A 20,217-nucleotide genomic window follows, 5' to 3' on the forward strand; every position below is an offset into this window, starting at 1 on the left:
AGGCTGCCTAAATACGGTTCCCAATCAGAGACAACGATAAGCACCTGCCTCTAATTGAGAATCGCCTCAGGCAGCCAAGCCTATACCACACCCCTAATCAGCCGCGATCCCAAATAATACAAACCCCAATACGAAACACAACATATAAACCCATGTCACACCCTGGCCTACCCAAACATATAACAAAAACACAAAATACAATGACCAAGGCGTGACAGAACCCCCCTAAGGTGCGGACTCCCGGACGCACCTCAAGAGCATAGGGAGGGTCCGGGTGGGCGTCTGTCCATGGTGGTGGTTCTGGCTCGGGACGTGGACCCCACTCCATAAATGTCCTAGTTCCTCCCCTTCGCGTCCTGGGATAATCCACCCTCTCTGCCGACCATGATCCCCACATAACTGAGGAGCAGCTCGTGACAGAGGAGCAGCTCAGGACAGAGGGGCAGCTCGGGACAGAGGGGCAGCTCGAGACAGAGGGGCATCTCAGGACAGAGGGGCATCTCAGGACAGAGGGGCATCTCAGGACCGAGGGGCATCTCTGGACAGAGGGGCAGCTCGGGACAGAGGGGCAGCTCGGGACAGAGGGGCAGCTCGGGACAGAAGCAGCCCGGGACTGAAGGGCAGCCCGGGACTGAGGGGAAGCCCGGTACTGAGAGGAAGCCCAGTACTGAGAGGAAGCCCAGTACTGAGAGGAAGCTCAGGCAGGTAGTAGGCTCTGGTAAATCCTGGCTGGCTGGCGGAACTGGAAGATTCAAGTTGACAAGCAGATCTGGAAGAGACTGGTTGTCTGGCAGATCTGGAAGAGACTGGTTGTCTGGCAGATCTGGAAGAGACTGGTTGTCTGGCAGATCTGGAAGAGACTGGTTGTCTGGCGGCGCTGGGCAGACTGGGAGCACTGGCGGCGCTGGGCAGACTGGGCAGACTGGGAGCACTGGCGGCGCTGGGCAGACTGGGAGCACTGGCGGCGCTGGGCAGACGGGAGACTCCGGCAGCGCAGGAGAGGAGAAAGGCTCTGGCTGCGCTAAACAGACGGGAGACTCCGGCAGCGCAGGAGAGGAGAAACGCGCTGGCTGCGCTGAACAGGCGAGGTGCACTGGAGGCCTGGTGCGTGGTGCTGGAACTGGTGGTACTGGATCGAGGACACGCACAGGAAGCCTGGTGCGGGGAGCTGCTACCGGAGGACTGGTGTGTAGAGGTGGCTCTGGATAGACCGGACCGTGCAGGCGCACTGGAGCTCTTGAGCACCGAGCCTGCCCAAGCTTACCTGGCTCGATGCCCACTCTAGCCCGGCCATTAGGAAGGGCTGGTATGTGCTGCACCTGGCTCTGCACCCGCACTGGAAACACCGTGCGCTCCATAGCATAACACGGTGCCTGCCCGGTCTCTCTAGCCCAACGGTGAGCACAGGGAGTTTGCGCAGGTCTCCTACCTGTCATAACCATTCTCCCTTCTAGCCCCCCCCCAATCATTTTTTTGGGCTGCTTTTCCGGCTTCCAACCGCGTCGCCGTGCTGCCTCCTCATACCAGCTCCTCTCCGCTTTAGCCGCATCTATTTCTTCCTTGGGACGGTGATATTCTCCAAGCTGAGCCCAGGGTCCTTTTCCGTCTAATATCATCTCCCAAGACCAGAAGTCCTTATATTGCTGCTCCTCACAATTAACAGGGAGAGTAGGCTCAGGTCTGACTCCTGACTCAGCCACTCTCTCTCTGCGCTCTCCCCCAATAAATATTTGGGGGTTACTTTCGGTTTTCGCTCTGCGTCGCCGTGTTTTCCTTTTTGACTACATTAGCCTGTAGCCCTCTTCGCACTGCTGAAGCGAATCCCAGGCGGGCGCCTGCACTCTCTCTGGGTCAGCCGCCCACCTGTCGATTTCTTCCCACGTCGTATACTCCATGCCTTTACCTTCCATAATGTCCTCCTTTAGCTCCTGCCAGTTTACACACTGCTCGGTCCGTGAGAGGTGGGTGTTTCTGTAACGGCGTTCGTCTGTTGAAGAAAGAGAGTCGGACCGAAATGCAGCGTGTTGGTTACTCATGACTTTAATGAACTGAATCGCGGTACATGAAATAACTGAATACTAAATACAAAACAACAGAACGGAACGTGAAACTTATTACAGCCTATCTGGTGAATACTACACAAAGACAGGAGCAAACACCCACGAAATACAAAGCGAAACTCAGGCTGCCTAAATACGGTTCCCAACCAGAGACAACGATAAGCACCTGCCTCTAATTGAGAATCGCCTCAGGCAGCCAAGCCTATACCACACCCCTAATCAGCCGCGATCCCAAATAATACAAACCCCAATACGAAACACAACATATAAGCCCATGTCACACCCTGGCCTACCCAAACATATAACAAAAACACAAAATACAATGACCAAGGCGTGACAGACTGACCTAAAACAGGGATTTTTTACTAGGATTAAATCTCAGGAGTTGTGAAAAACTGAGACTAAATGTATTTGGCTAAGGTGTATGTACACTTCCAATTTAGTACTTATGTAGTTCAAATCAAATCAAATCACATGTATTTATATAGCCCTTCGTACATCAGCTGATATCTCAAAGTGCTGTACAGAAACCCAGCCTAAAACCCCAAACAGCAAGCAATGCAGGTGTAGAAGCACGGTGGCTAGGAAAAGCTTCCTAGAAAGGCCAAAACCTAGGAAGAAACCTAGAGAGGAACCAGGCTATGTGGGGTGGCCAGTCCTCTTCTGGCTGTGCCAGGTGGAGATTATAACAGAACATGGCCAAGATGTTCAAATGTTCATAAATAACCAGCATGGACGAATAATAATAAGGCAGAACAGTTGAAACTGGAGCAGCAGCACGGTCAGGTGGACTGGGGACAGCAAGGAGTCATGTCAGGTAGTCCTGGGGCATAGTCCTAGTGCTCAGGTCCTCCGAAAGAGAGAAAGAAAGAGAATTAGAGAGAGCATATGTGGGGTGGCCAGTCCTCTTCTGGCTATGCCGGGTGGAGATTATAACAGAACATGGCCAAGATGTTCAAATGTTCATAAATGACCAGCATGGTCGAATAATAATAAGGCAGAACAGTTGAAACTGGAGCAGCAGCACAACCAGGTGGACTGGGGACAGCAAGGAGTCATCATGTCAGGTAGTCCTGGGAAATGGTCCTAGGGCTCAGGTCCTCCGAGAGAGAGAAAGAAAGAGAGAAGGAGAAAATTAGAGAATGCACACTTAGATTCACACAGGACACCGAATAGGACAGGAGAAGTACTCCAGATATAACAAACTGACCCTAGCCCCCCGACACATAAACTACTGCAGCATAAATACTGGAGGCTGAGACAGGAGGGGTCAGGAGACACTGTGGCCCCATCCGAGGACACCCCCGGACAGGGCCAAACAGGAAGGATATAACCCCACCCACTTTGCCAAAGCACAGCCCCCACACCACTAGAGGGATAACTTCAACCACCAACTTACCATCCTGAGACAAGTCTGAGTATAGCCCACAAAGATCTCTGCCATGGCACAACACAAGGGGGGGCGCCAACCCAGACAGGATGACCACATCAGTGAATCAACCCACTCAGGTGACATACCCCTTCCAGGGACGGCATGAGAGAGCCCCAGTAAGCCAGTGACTCAGCCCCTGTAATAGGGTTAAAGGTAGAGAATCCCAGTGGAAAGAGGGGAACCGGCCAGGCAGATACAGCAAGGGCGGTTCATTGCTCCAGAGCCTTTCCGTTCACCTTCCCACTCCTGGGCCAGACTACACTCAATCATATGACCCACTGAAGAGATGAGTCTTCAGTAAAGACTTAAAGGTTGAGACCAAGTTTCTGACATGGGTAGGCAGACCGTTCCATAAAAATGGAGCTCTATAGGAGAAAGCCCTGCCTCCAGCTGTTTGCTTAGAAATTCTAGGGACAATTAGGAGGACTGCGTCTTATGAACGTAGAGTACGTGTAGGTATGTAAGGCAGGACCAAATCAGAGAGATAGGTAGGAGCAAGCCCATGTAATGCTTTGTAGGTTAGCAGTAACACCTTTATATCAGCCCTTGCTTTGACAGGAAGCCAGTGTAGAGAGGCTAGCACTGGAGTAATATGATAAATTTTTTTGGTTCTCGTCAGGATTCTAGCAGCCGTATTTAGCACCAACTGAAGTTTATTTAGTGCTTTATCCGGGTAGCCGGAAAGTAGAGCATTTCAGTAGTTTAACCTAGAAGTGACAAAAGCATGGATTAATTTTTCTGCATCAGTTTTGGACAGAAAGTTTCTGATTTTCGCAATGTTACGTAGATGGAAAAAAGCTGTCCTTGAAATGGTCTTGATATGTTCCTCAAAAGAGAGATCAGGGTCCAGAGTAACGCCGAGGTCCTTCACAGTTTTATTTGAGACGACTGTACAACCATTAAGATGAATTGTCAGATTCAACAGAAGATCTCTTTGTTTCTTGGGACCTAGAACAAGCATCTCTGTTTCGTCCGAGTTTAAAAGTAGAACGTTTGCAGCCATCCACTTCCTTATGTCTGAAACACATGCTTCTTGCAAGGGCAATTTTGGGGCTTCACCATGTTTCATTGAAATGTACAGCTGTGTGTCATGCGCATAGCAGTGAAAGTTAACATTATGTTTTCGAATAACATCCCCAAGAGGTAAAATATATAGTGAAAACAATAGTGGTCCTAAAACGGAACCTTGAGGAACACCGAAATTTACAGTTGATTTGTCAGAGGACAAACCATTCACAGAGACAAACTGATATTTTTCCGACAGATAAGATCTAAACCAGGCCAGAACTTGTCCGTGTAGACCAATTTGGGTTTCCAATCACTCCAAAAGAATGTGGTGATTGATGGTATCACAAGCAGCACTAAGGTCCAGGAGCTCGAGGACAGATGCAGAGCCTCGGTCTGATGCCATTAAAAGTTCATTTACCACCTTCACAAGTGCAGTCTCAGATCTATGATGGGGTCTAAAACCAGACTGAAGCATCTCGTATACATTGTTTGTCTTCAGGAAGGCAGTGAGTTGCTGTGCAACAGCCTTTTCTAAAAAATATGAGAGGAATGGAAGATTTGATATCGGCCAATAGTTTTTTATATTTTCTGGGTCAAGGTTTGGCTTTTTCAAGAGAGGTTTTATTACTGCCACTTTTAGTGAGTTTGGTACACATCCGGTGGATAGAGAGCCGTTTATTATGTTCAACATAGGAGGGTCAAGCACAGGAAGCAGCTCTTTCAGTAGTTTAGTTGGAATAGGGTCCAGTATGCAGCTTGAAGGTTTAGAGGCCATGATTATTTTCATCATTGTGTCATGTCACGAACCGGCTCAAAGCCCGTAACAAAGGGAGACAACGTGGAGATAAGGAGTAGCAAAATCTATATTTATTAAATAAGTAACTAAGTATAATATACAATGGTGTGTGTAATCAGTAATCAGTAGTGTAAGTGAGTGTTTTGCATGCATGAATGTGATAATGCAGGGTGATGAAAGGTGCCAAAGCAAACAAACAAAAGGCCACCAAGAACCACAACAGAATCTACAACAGGTGTCTGCATGGAGAGAGTCTCCTCCATGAATGTGGAAGAGGTCTATTTATCCTGGGAGACACCTGGCCCAGGTGTTTCCCATATAGCTGACGACCCTCTCAACTCCGCCCACCGGCATCCTAATAAGGAAACAAGAACAAAGACAGAATACGGCAGACAGAGTGGGAGGGTCGTCACATTCCCCCCCATAAAACCGGGGACCAACAAGGACCCCGGAACAACATACCAGCCTCCCGCGTCCCAAATTGACACAGGCCTCCGCGTCCCAAATTGACACAGGCCTCCGCGTCCCAAATTGACACAGGCCTCCGCGTCCCAAATTGACACAGGCCTCCAGCGTCCCAAATTGACACAGGCCTCCGCGTCCCAAATTGACACAGGCCTCCGCGTCCCAAATTGACACAGGCCTCCGCGTCCCAAATTGACACAGGCCTCCGCGTCCCAAATTGACACAGGCCTCCGCGTCCCAAATTGACACAGGCCTCCGCGTCCCAAATTGACACAGGCCTCCGCGTCCCAAATTGACACAGGCCTCTCGTCCCAAATTGACACAGGCCTCTGCGTCCCAAATTGACACAGGCCTCTGTGCCCCAAATTGATGAGGGTTTACGTGTTCACACTTACAATTTGCCCCAGCCAACCTCCTCCCCAGACCTCAGCAACCTTCGCACAGGAAGCAACATTTAAGAGGAAAGAAAACAAGACCAGGAGGGAGCAGACAGGACAGAGAGAACATGACAATACGAAACAATGGTCAGTCACGTAAACATTAGGAACAGGGCGCACGAGAGAGCGCATCAGCAATCACGTTTTCAGTCCCCCGGATGTGCCTCACATCGAGATGGAATGATTGTAAAAATAAACACCATCGCATTATCCTCTGGTTTGGACACATCATGGACCTCAAAAAAGTGAGGGGGTTATGGTCGGTGTAGACCACAATAGGTACTACCCCGACCCGACATACACTTCGAAGTGTTGTAGCGCCCAAATGAGTGCTAGCGCTTCCTTTTCAATAACCGAATAGTTCAACTGATAATCGTTAAACTTTTTAGAAAAGAAACTAACAGGCCTCTCAATCCCAGACACATCTGCTTGCAGCAAAACTGCACCTGCCCCCACATGACTAGCATCCACCTGCAAGGTAAATGACAAATCCATGCGAGGAGCAGCCAGCACTGGAGTTGAGGTAAGCAACCTCTTTGAATCTTCAAAAGCGTGTTGACAACGAGTAGACCAAACGTAAACAGCCTTAGCTTTCAGCATATCTGTCAAGGGAGCGACCACAGTAGAGAAGTTATTACAAAAACTACGGTAATAACCAATCATGCCCAAGAAACGCATCAGTTCCTTTTTAGTAGTTGGTGGTGGAAAAGCATCAATAGCCACCACTTTAGCCCGAACAGGACGCACTTCACCCTGCCCAACCACTTTTCCAAGGTATGTAATGGTCGCCTGAGCAAACTCACATTTTGCCAGATTGATTGTGAGGCGACCCGCAGCCAGACGTTCGAACAAGGCTTGAATACGGGACAGATGTTCTTCCCAAGTATCTGCATAGATCACTACATCGTCCAAATAAACAGCACACCCGGTCAGACCGGCGACAACCCTGTTCATAAGTCGCTGAAAAGTGGCAGGTGCATTGCGCAGACCGAAACTCATAACTGAATACGAGTACAGACCAAAGGGTGTAATAAAGGCAGAGATTTCACGTGCCCTACTCGTCAGTGGCACCTGCCAATAGCCTTTTAACAGGTCAAATTTGCTCACAAACTTAGCTGCACCGACTTGATCAACACAGTCCTCCATCCGAGGAAGAGGAAATGAATCTGGCTCTGTGACACTGTTTACCTTACGGTAGTCCGTACAAAAACGGTTTGTTCCATCCGGTTTACTGACCAAGATACAGGGAGAAGCCCAACTGGAGAAAGAAGGCTCTGCTATCTTACTCTCCAGCATGTACTTGACCTCAGCATCCAGACAACGTAGTTTCTCTGAAGAAACTCTATAGAACCGCTGACGAATGGGGTCAGCACCTCCAATGTCAATATCATGTTCTATTAAGTTTGTACGTGTAGGTGTATCAGAAAATAAACCTGGAAATCTCTGAATCAGACCAACCATCTCTTTCCGCTCATCAACAGGTAGGTGAGTGAGAAGACTGTCTAAAATATCCAGTGTTTCTGAATTTTTCAATCTACCCTGCAATATACAATCGTCAGGACCAGGAACATCTTCCTCCTCATGCACAGGTCTAGCACGACAAGAACCCAAGGAAACAACGGTATCAGCCAAAAGAACAGGTTTACCGTCCTCTGTAGAATCCCACTGTTCAGTCTCAGAGGAACGTGCATAATAGGGTTTTAACAGATTTACATGGCACAGCTGGTGTGCTTTCCTCCGTTCTGGAGTGGCAACTAGATAATTTTGCTCAGTGTACTGGCGCACCACTGTATATGGACCTTGAAATTTGGCTTGAAAAGGAGAACCAACAATTGGCAGCAGAGCAAGAACCTGGTCACCTGGACTAAAGTGACGAGGCTCAGTTCGGCGATCAAATATGCCCTTCATCCTCTCCTGTGAAGATGATAACTTCTCTTTAGCCATTTCACCAGCGGCATACAGCCGTCGCCGGAAATCACACACATACGAACACAGGGACTGAGGAGGCTCGGGAGACTTCCAGTCATCCTGGAGAACAGATAAAAGTCCACGCACCCTATGTCCAAACACAAGGTCATTTGGACTGAAACCTGTGCTCTCCTGTGAAACTTCCCTAGCGGCTAACAGTAACCAAGGCAACCCCTCCTCCCAATCCTTATCCATCTCAGTACAATAAGCTCTCAACAAAGACTTAAGTGTTTGATGGAAACGTTCCAGTGCTCCTTGACTTTGCGCGTGATAGGCGCTAGACACATTGTGTTTAATATGGAGCTGTTGAAGAACCTGACCAAACAGATTAGAGGTAAAATTAGATCCTTGATCACTCTGAATGACCTTAGGGATTCCAAACAATGAGAGAAACTGAGTCAAAGCTTTTAACACCGATTTAGTCGTGATAGATCGGAGAGGATAGGCAGCAGGAAACCTAGTGGTCTGACACATCACAGTGAACAGGTAACTGCTACCCTTTTTAGAACGAGGCAGAGGACCCACACAGTCAATAATCAGATACTCAAAAGGTTGGCTGAGTACAGGAATAGGAAACAATGGTACTGGTTTAATAACTTGATTAGGCTTACCAGTTAATTGACATGTGTGACAAGTTTTGATAAAATCAGAAACATCCCTCTTTAATCTAGGCCAAAAGAAATGTCTTAATATGTGATTGTAGGTTTTCCTCACCCCCATATGTCCAGCAACGTCGCTGTGAGAAGTTTCCAACACCAACTCACGAAGCTTAACTGGTACAACAACTTGACTAATTGCCTCCCCCAGAAAAACACTATCATGAGACACCCACTTTCTCATCAGGACATCCTCTTGGAGAAAATAGCCATGGGCGACATCTCCCAACTGTTCTATAGGCACAATTTGATCACGCAACTCTTCCAACGTGGGGTCATCCCGTTGAGCATTGATTAGATCTGAGCGGGTTACAGATAACGGGATAACAGGGAAGACAGTGACATACTTTGTATTATTATCATTAGTCGGCGCAGTGACTAGTTCGCCACGGCTCATAGAACGTGTCACTGCACACGCAGAGAACACCTCTGGGAAACTCTGTACACTCTCATCAGGAATCCCAACAAATGACGGCTTAGTGGAAACCACTAGAGATGGAAACACGACTGGCCATACACGCTCACCTGCCAAGTTATTCCCAAGGATAACGTCGATACCCTCAATAGGCAACGAAGGACGCACCCCCACAACAACTTCACCCTTCACCAGCCCACAATCCAACATCAGTTTATGCAATGGAACTGACAGAGTGTTCAAACCTATTCCCTAATTAGAACACTATTCCCCGAATCAGTCTCAGCAGAAAAGGGTAACACAGACTCCAACACAAATGATTCAGAGGCACCTGTGTCTCTCAGGATCTTCACTGGCACTAGGTCTTTACTTCCTAACATAGACACAAAACCTTCTGTAATGAAAGGTAAATAGTCTGGATCAATATGGACTTTCACATTCTCCTGGGCCTGAGGAAATGAGTCAAGAATGAACTGATGTGGAACAGGTGCAGCTAACGCAGCAGGCTTAGATTTAGCGTAAGCACCCTTTGACCTGAGAAGTGGACATTCGTTTTTCCAATGACCTGAACCTTGACAGTAGTGACACTCCTGCCCAAAGTCAGCCTTACCATGGGAGTCAGGTTCAACCCTAGTTGAATAGAACTCTGCCCGAGAACCAAAGTATCTCGGTGAGCGAAGCCCAAATCTATCCGAATGCCCCCACTCTTTCCGAATACGGGGTTTTGCAAAGACACTTTTGTGAGTCAACACATACTCGTCCGCCAAAACCGCAGCTTCAGCAACATTCTTTACTTTCTGTTCATTAATATAAGTGGCAATACGATCAGGAATTGTGTCCTTAAATTGCTCTAACATAATCAGATCACACAGCCCTTGGAAAGTCACAACTGCAGAGGCGGAACACCAGCGATTAAACTGTAAAGATAACTGTCGCGCAAACTCAACATGAGTCTGGTTATCGTCCCTTTTTAAAGTTCTAAATCGTTGACGGTAAGCCTCAGGGACCAATTCATAAATCTGTAACACAGCTGTTTTAACTTTATCATAACTGGCACTGTCGTGTACACTAAGAGCTGAATATGCTTCCTGCGCTTTACCAGTCAGCACACACTGCAACATTAAAGTGCGGTCAGAATCAGGCCAACTCCTAGCGTCAGCAACCCGCTCAAACAACGAAAAGAATGTCTCGGGGTCCCTTTCATTAAACCGAGGCAATAACCGCAAGTTCCCAACAATATCAAATGTCTCTGGGGCATGACCAAAAGCGGAACTACCCCTAGGTAAATCTGGGTCACCTTCCCAAAACAAACTCTCCCCTGAGATCTTTCCTTCCCTAACCAACTCTATACGTTCTTGTTGCAACTTGATTTTAGCACGCTCCATATCTTGTTTAAATGCCAATTCCTTTTCATATTTCACACGATCATGCTCTAGCTTCTCACGATCATGCTCTAGCTTCTCACGATCATGCTCTAGCTGTAACAAAAGCAGTTCTTTCTGCTGTTCAAAAAGAAGGCTACTAGGACTAACCGATGGAATGGCCATTGTAACGTTATGGGGAGACAACAAATCCTCAGCAGAGGCTGGCCCGGTGGTAACTTCAAGAATACCACTCTCCATCAGATTGGCTTTCAATATCAACCTAATAGAATTCTTTAGACGTTTAGCACTAATCTCAACCTTGTAGTGTTCCGCGACCTTCAACAGCTGTTCTTTAGTACCTAAATCTAACAATTCCTCTGATGGAGAGCGAATGAACTTATCTACATAAGACGCCATAATCACACAAATTTTTTTATCGCTTTTCCCTTCTGCTGAGCACACCAGAACACAACCCGAGAATTGACAATCACCCTGAGCACCACAGAAGAGAGATGAGATATGGAGCTTCCCCAAAACCTACAATAACTCAACCCTAGTCTTCGTGCAGATTTGCGGTGGGAATTTACGCACTGTAGCCCGCTGGCAAGGAAATAGAACTCCCCAGCATGCTGGCAAATTCCACCAAGCCACGGATGTGCCCCCGAGACAACTGCTCAGTCCACAGACACCACACAAAAATAACAAACATTAACCATGCCCAACATATTCCAAAAAATGAAACACGTCGCTAAACCTATCAGGGGAAAAAGGCTATAGCTCCGGGTAGCAAGTTCCACTACCCTACCCAAATCTCCCACCGAGGTACACAGCAGATTACTCACTTCAGACTGACGTCCCAACAGAAAGTAGAACAAGAGTTCAGGCTAGGCAGGGCCTGGAAACTAACCATTATACTCTCTCCAACATAGCACACAAACCAAACAACAAAGGCAACCAATACTGGGCCGATCACACTCAAACACCATATTCAAACCAAACACGTACCTCCACGGTCTCCCAAACCAATAGTTCAAAGATCCCGGATGAGCCCCCACTTGTCACGAACCGGCTCAAAGCCCGTAACAAAGGGAGACAACGTGGAGATAAGGAGTAGCAAAATCTATATTTATTAAATAAGTAACTAAGTATAATATACAATGGTGTGTGTAATCAGTAATCAGTAGTGTAAGTGAGTGTTTTGCATGCATGAATGTGATAATGCAGGGTGATGAAAGGTGCCAAAGCAAACAAACAAAAGGCCACCAAGAACCACAACAGAATCTACAACAGGTGTCTGCATGGAGAGAGTCTCCTCCATGAATGTGGAAGAGGTCTATTTATCCTGGGAGACACCTGGCCCAGGTGTTTCCCATGTAGCTGACGACCCTCTCAACTCCGCCCACCGGCATCCTAATAAGGAAACAAGAACAAAGACAGAATACGGCAGACAGAGTGGGAGGGTCGTCACAGTAGTTGGTATGTAGTTGGTATAACAGATGGTATGTAGTTGGTATAACAGATGGTATGTAGTTGGTTTGTAGTTGGTATAACAGAGGGTATGTAGTTGGTATGTAGTTGGTTTGTAGTTGGTAGTATTTAGTATTTAGTTATGTAGGTGGTATAACAGTTAGTATTTAGTTATGTAGGTGGTATAACAGTTAGTATTTAGTTATGCAGTTGGTATAACAGTTAGTATTTACTTATATAGTTGGTATAACAGTTGGTATGTAGTCGGTATAACAGATGGTATGTAGTTGGTATGTAGTTGGTAAGTAGTTGGTATAACACATGGTATGAAGTTGGTATGTAGTTGGTATAACAGATGGTATGTAGTTGGTATGTAGTTGGTATAACAGATGGTATGTAGTTGGTATAACAGATGGTATGTAGTTGGTATGTAGTTGGTATAACAGATGGTATGTAGTTGGTATGTAGTTGGTGTAACAGATGGTATGTAGTTGGTATAACAGATGGTATGTAGTTGGTATAACAGATGGTATGTAGTTGGTATGTAGTTGGTATAACAGGTGGTATGTAGTTGGTATGTAGTTATGTAGTTGGTATAACAGTTAGTATTTATAAATGTTGCTGGTAAAACAGATATTATGTAGCTATCTAGATGGTTAAACAGTTAGTATGTAGTTATGTAATTGGTATAACATTTAGTATACCAAGTAAATGTAATGTAATGTAAATGTAGTATGTTGTTATGTAGTTGGTGTAACAGTTGACATGTTGTTATGTAGATCGTATTGCAGCTAGTTTTTAGTCAGTTGATATAACTTTTGGTATATAGTTATGTAGTTGGTCTAAAAGTTAGTAAATTGTTTAAGTAGTTGTTATGACAGTTAGTATTTCGTTATCTAGTTGGTATAATAGTTGGAATTTAGTTAATTAGTTGGTATAATAGTTGGTATATAGTTATGTAGATGGTATAACAGTTTGTACCTAGGGATGTAGTTAGGATAAGGATGGGATAGGATAAGTAATCCCTCTCACCCCCCCCTTTAAGAGTTACATTTACATTACATTTAAGTCATTTAGCAGACGCTCTTATCCAGAGCGACTTACAAATTGGTGCATTCACCTTATGACATCCAGTGGAACAGTCACTTTACAATAGTGCATCTAAATCTTAAAGGGGGGTGAGAGGGATTACTTATCCTATCCTAGGTATTCCTTAAAGAGGTGGGGTTTCAGGTGTCTCCGGAAGGTGGTGATTGACTCCGCTGTCCTGGCGTCGTGAGGGAGTTTGTTCCACCATTGGGGGGCCAGAGCAGCGAACAGTTTTGACTGGGCTGAGCGGGAGCTGTACTTCCTCAGTGGTAGGGAGGCGAGCAGGCCAGAGGTGGATGAACGCAGTGCCCTTGTTTGGGTGTAGGGCCTGATCAGAGCCTGGAGGTACTGAGGTGCCGTTCCCCTCACAGCTCCGTAGGCAAGCACCATGGTCTTGTAGCGGATGCGAGCTTCAACTGGAAGCCAGTGGAGAGAACGGAGGAGCGGGGTGACGTGAGAGAACTTGGGAAGGTTGAACACCAGACGGGCTGCGGCGTTCTGGATGAGTTGAAGGGGTTTAATGGCACAGGCAGGGAGCCCAGCCAGCAGCGAGTTGCAGTAATCCAGACGGGAGATGACAAGTGCCTGGATTAGGACCTGCGCCGCTTCCTGTGTGAGGCAGGGTCGTACTCTGCGGATGTTGTAGAGCATGAACCTACAGGAACGGGCCACCGCCTTGATGTTGGTTGAGAATGACAGGGTGTTGTCCAGAATCACGCCAAGGTTCTTAGCGCTCTGGGAGGAGGACACAATGGAGTTGTCAACCGTGATGGCGAGATCATGGAACGGGCAGTCCTTCCCCGGGAGGAAGAGCAGCTCCGTCTTGCCGAGGTTCAGCTTGAGGTGGTGATCCGTCATCCACACTGATATGTCTGCCAGACATGCAGAGATGCGATTCGCCACCTGGTCATCAGAAGGGGGAAAGGAGAAGATTAGTTGTGTGTCGTCTGCATAGAAATGATAGGAGAGACCATGTGAGGTTATGACAGAGCCAAGTGACTTGGTGTATAGCGAGAATAGGAGAGGGCCTAGAACAGAGCCCTGGGGGACACCAGTGGTGAGAGCGCGTGGTGAGGAGACAGATTCTCGCCACGCCACCTGGTAGGAGCGACCTGTCAGGTAGGACGCAATCCAAGCGTGGGCCGCGCCGGAGATGCCCAACTCGGAGAGGGTGGAGAGGAGGATCTGATGGTTCACAGTATCGAAGGCAGCCGATAGATCTAGAAGGATGAGAGCAGAGGAGAGAGTTAGCTTTAGCAGTGCGGAGCGCCTCCGTGATACAGAGGAGAGCAGTCTCAGTTGAATGACTAGTCTTGAAACCTGACTGATTTGGATCAAGAAGGTCATTCAGAGAGAGATAGCGGGAGAGCTGGCCAAGGACGGCACGTTCAAGAGTTTTGGAGAGAAAAGAAAGAAGGGATACTGGTCTGTAATTGTTGACATCGGAGGGATCGAGTGTAGGTTTTTTCAGAAGGGGTGCAACTCTCGCTCTCTTGAAGACGGAAGGGACGTAGCCAGCGGTCAGGGATGAGTTGATGAGCGAGGTGAGGTAAGGGAGAAGGTCTCCGGAAATGGTCTGGAGAAGAGAGGAGGGGATAGGGTCAAGCGGGCAGGTTGTTGGGCGGCCGGCCGTCACAAGACGCGAGATTTCATCTGGAGAGAGAGGGGAGAAAGAGGTCAGAGCACAGGGTAGGGCAGTGTGAGCAGAACCAGCGGTGTCGTTTGACTTAGCAAACGAGGATCGGATGTCGTCAACCTTCTTTTCAAAATGGTTGACGAAGTCATCTGCAGAGAGGGAGGGGGGGAGGGGGAGGATTCAGGAGGGAGGAGAAGGTGGCAAAGAGCTTCCTAGGGTTAGAGGCAGATGCTTGGAATTTAGCGTGGTAGAAAGTGGCTTTAGCAGCAGAGACAGAGGAGGAAAATGTAGAGAGGAGGGAGTGAAAGGATGCCAGGTCCGCAGGGAGGCGAGTTTTCCTCCATTTCCGCTCGGCTGCCCGGAGCCCTGTTCTGTGAGCTCGCAATGAGTCATCGAGCCACGGAGCGGGAGGGGAGGACCGAGCCGGCCTGGAGGATAGGGGACATAGAGAGTCAAAGGATGCAGAGAGGGAGGAGAGGAGGGTTGAGGAGGCAGAATCAGGAGATAGGTTGGAGAAGGTTTGAGCGGAGGGAAGAGATGATAGGATGGAAGAGGAGAGAGTAGCGGGGGAGAGAGAGCAAAGGTTGGGACGGCGCGATACCATCCGAGTAGGGGCAGTGTGGGAGGTGTTGGATGAGAGCGAGAGGGAAAAGGATACAAGGTAGTGGTCGGAGACTTGGAGGGAGTTGCAATGAGGTTAGTGGAAGAACAGCATCTAGTAAAGATGAGGTCGAGCGTTTTGCCTGTCTTGTGAGTAGGGGGGGAAGGTGAGAGGGTGAGGTCAAAAGAGGAGAGGAGTGGAAAGAAGGAGGCAGAGAGGAAAGAGTCAAAGGTAGACGTGGGGAGGTTAAAGTCGCCCAGAACTGTGAGAGGTGAGCCGTCCTCAGGAAAGGAGCTTATCAAGGCATCAAGCTCATTGATGAACTCTCCGAGGGAACCTGGAGGGCGATAAATGATAAGGATGTTAAGCTTGAAAGGGCTGGTAACTGTGACAGCATGGAATTCAAAGGAGGCGATAGACAGATGGGTAAGGGGAGAAAGAGAGAATGACCACTTGGGAGAGATGAGGATCCCGGTGCCACCTCCCCGCTGACCAGAAGCTCTCGGGGTGTGCGAGAACACGTGGGCGGACGAAGAGAGAGCAGTAGGAGTAGCAGTGTTGTCTGTGGTGATCCATGTTTCCGTCAGTGCCAAGAAGTCGAGGGACTGGAGGGAGGCATAGGCTGAGATGAACTCTGCCTTGTTGACTGCAGATTGGCAGTTCCAGAGGCTACCGGAGACCTGGAACTCCACGTGGGTCGTGCGCGCTGGGACCACCAGATTAGGGTGGCCGCGGCCACGCGGTGTGGAGCGTTTGTATGGTCTGTGCAGAGAGGAGAGAACAGGGATAAACAGACACATAGTTGACAGGCTACAGAAGAGGCTACGCTAATGCAAAGGAGATTGGAATGACAAGAGGACAACACGTCTCGAATGTTCAGAAAGTTAAGCTACGTAGCAAGAATCTTATTGACTAAAATGATTAAAATGATACAGTACTGCTGAAGTAGGCTAGCTGGCAGTGGGTGCGTTGTTGACACTACACTAATCAAGTCGTTCCGTTGAGTGTAATAGTTTCTGCAGTGTTGCTATTCGGGGACTAGCTGGCTAGCTAGCAGTGTTGTTTACGTTACGTTGCGTTAAAAGAACGACAATAGCTGGCTAGCTAACCTAGAAAATCGCTCTAGACTACACAATTATCTTTGATACAAAGACGGCTATGTAGCTAGCTATGTAGCTAGCTACGATCAAACAAATCAAACCGTTGTACTGTAATGAAATGAAGTGAAAATGTGATACTACCTGTGAATGCGACCGGGTTGTTGAGTTCTATTCAGAAGACGTTGGCTAGCGTTGGCTAGCTAGCAGAGTCTCCTACGTTAAGGACGACAAATAGCTGGCTAGCTAACCTCTGTAAATTAAGATAATCACTCTAAGACTACACACTCTAAACCTAAACAACACAATTATCTTGGATACGAAGATACGAAGACAGCAAAGACAGCTATGTAGCTAGCTAACACTACACTAATCAAGTCGTTCAGTTGAGTGTAATAGTTTCTCCAGTGCAGCTAATCAGTGGACGTTAGCTAGCTGGCTAGTGAAGACTACGTTAGGACGGCGAAATACGATAATTACGCAATTATCTTTGATACAAAGACGGCTATGTAGCTAGCTGAGAAGAAATTGCTAAGATTAGACAAATCAAACCGTTGTGCTATAATGAAATATAATGAAATGTAATGAAATGTAATGAAAAAGTTATACTACCCGCGGGAGCGAAGTGCCGATGCGACCACTCGCTCCAACCCGGAAGTAAGATGCACTATTGTAAAGTGACTGTTCCACTGGATGTCATAAGGTGAATGCACCAATTTGTAAGTCGCTCTGGATAAGAGCGTCTGCTAAATGACTTAAATGTAAATGTAAATGTAGTTGTTGTAACAGTTACTATGTAGTAGTTTAATTGGTATAACAGTTTGTTTGTATTAATGTAGTGGTTATAACAGATGGTGTGCAGGTATTTAGTTGATATACCTCTTGGTATGTTGTTATGTAGTTGGTATAACAGTTGGTATTTAGTTGATATACCTCTTGGTATGTAGTTATGTAGTTGGTATAACAGTTGGTATGTTGTTATGTAGTTAGTATAACAGTTGGTATGTAGTTATGTAGTTGGTATATCAGTTGGTATGTTGGTATGTAGTTGGTATAACCGCTGGTATGTAGTTATGTAGTTGGTATAACAGTTGGTATGTTTTTATGTAGTTGGTATAACAGTTGGTATGTTTTTATGTAGTTGGTATAACCGCTGGTATGTAGTTATGTAGTTAGTATAACAGTTGGTATGTTGGTATGTAGTTGGTATAACCGCTGGTATGTAGTTATGTAGTTGGTATAACAGTTGGTATGTTTTTATGTAGTTGGTATAACAGTTGGTATGTAGTTGGTATAACAGTTGGTATGTAGTTGGTATAACAGTTGGTATGTAGTTGGTATAACAGTGGTATTTTGTTATGTAGTTGGTATAACAGTTGGTATGTAGTTGGAATAACAGTTGATATGTTGTTATGTAGTTTGTATAATAGTTGGTATGTAGTTGGTATAACAGTTGGTATGTAGTTGGTATAACAGTGGTATGTTGTTATGTAGTTGGTATAACAGTTGGTATGTTGTTATGTAGTTGGTATAACAGTGGTATGTTGTTTTGTAGTTGGTATAATAGTTGGTATGTAGTTGGTATAACAGTTGGTATGTAGTTATGTAGTTGGTATAACAGTTGTTATGTAGTTATGTAGTTGGTATAACAGTTGGTATGTAGTCATGTAGTTGGTATAATAGTTGGTATGTTGGTATGTAGTTGGTATAATAGTTGGTATGTAGTTGGTATAACAGTTGGTATGTAGTTGTTATAACAGTTGGTATGTAGTTATGTAGTTGGTATAATAGTTGGTATGTAGTTGTTATAACAGTTGGTATGTTGTTTTGTATCTGGTATAATAGTTGGTATGTAGTTGGTATAACAGTTGGTATGTTGTTATGTAGTTGTTATAACAGTTGGTATGTTGTTTTGTATCTGGTATAATATTTAGTATGTGTTGGGGAATAATCAGAATCAGTTGGTAACATAGGTAAGATGTTTTATATTCATCATATGTTTGTAAAGTTACTTCTCATCAGAATGTTTATTTTTGTATAATACTGGGTTTGCAGTCATCTCTTCTCTGTCAAGACTAAGTTATTTGGGCCGGAGAGAGGGGAGAGGTCAAGCGTGTATCTCTTGGCTCCACAACGTCTGTGTGCCAGTCAATGTGTCTCTGTGATCTTGTCAAGATAGGATGGATTTGATATATGCCTGTTGATATGAGGATTTGTTTAGGTTCTGAGTTTGAGAAAATAACATTGTTTAGGAGACAAAGCTGAATGATAAATTATGGCCAATGCTCTCTGGCTATGTGTGTCTTTGCTATAAAGGATCTCAGTTGCAATGTGTAAGGGACTCTCAGAGAATTTATCTATAGACACTGAATTGATCTGAGAGTCACAGGGTTGTGATGGAGCTCATATAATTCAAGATGGACTTTGTGATAAACTCTGACTTGTGTGTGGTTTGCTCTCATGATTTGGTAAATACAGGACATTTCCACGACATATGCAGTTTTGTTTTTGGTATAACAGTTGCTAAGCAGTTGGTATGTAGTTGGTATAACGGTTTGTATGTAGTTATTTAGTTGATTTAACAGCTGGTCGGTAGTTATGTTGTTGAAATAACAGTTTGTGTGTAGTTATGTCTTTGGTATAACAGTTGGTATGTAGTTGTATAGTTGTTGTAACAGTTGGTATGTAGTTTTGTAGTTGGAATAAATGTTGGTATGTTGTTTTGTAGTTGGTATAGCAGCTCGTGTGCAGTTATGATTTTGTTATAACAGTTTGTATGAAGTTGGTATGTAGTTATGTTTTTAGTATAACAGTTTGTATGAAGTTGGTATGTAGTTATGTTTTTGTAGTTAGTATAACAGATAATATGTTGTCATGCAGTTGGTATACCAGTTACTATGTTATAACAGTTATAACAGTTAGTACATAGGTATGTAGTTTGTATAACATTTAGTACATAGGTATGTAGTTGTTATAACAGTTAGTACATAGGTATGTAGTTGTTATAACAGTTAGTACATGGGTATGTAAGTCGCTCTGGATAAGAGCGTCTGCTAAATGACTTAAATGTATGTAAATGTATGTAGTTGGTATAACATTTAGTACATAGGTATGTAGTTGTTATAACAGTTAGTACATAGGTATGTAGTTGGTATAACATTTAGTACATAGGTATGTAGTTGGTATAACATTTAGTACATAGGTATGTAGTTGTTATAACAGTTAGTACATAGGTATGTAGTTGTTATAACAGTTAGTACATAGGTATGTAGTTGGTATAACATTTAGTACCTAGGTATGTAGTTGGTATAACAGTTACTATGAAGTTATGTAGTTGGTATAACAGTTAGTTCATAGGTATGTAGTTGGTATAATAATAATATATGCCATTTAGCAGACGCTTTTATCCAAAGCGACTTACAGTCATGTGTGCATACATTCTACGTATGGGTGGTCCCGGGAAGCGAACCCACTACCCTGGCGTTACAAGTGCCATGCTCTACCAACTGAGCTACAGAAGGACCAGTTACTATGAAGTTATGTAGTTGGTATAACAGTTAGTACATAGGTATGTAGTTGGTATAACAGTTAGTATATAGGTACAGTGGGGCAAAAAAAGTATTTAGTCAGCCACCAATTGTGCAAGTTCTCCCACTTAAAAAGATGAGAGAGGCCTGTAATTTTCATCATAGTTACACATGAACTATGACAGACAAAATGAGATTT

Source organism: Oncorhynchus gorbuscha, linkage group LG12 (assembly GCF_021184085.1).
Source record: "Oncorhynchus gorbuscha isolate QuinsamMale2020 ecotype Even-year linkage group LG12, OgorEven_v1.0, whole genome shotgun sequence".
NCBI classification, from domain to species: domain Eukaryota; kingdom Metazoa; phylum Chordata; class Actinopteri; order Salmoniformes; family Salmonidae; genus Oncorhynchus; species Oncorhynchus gorbuscha.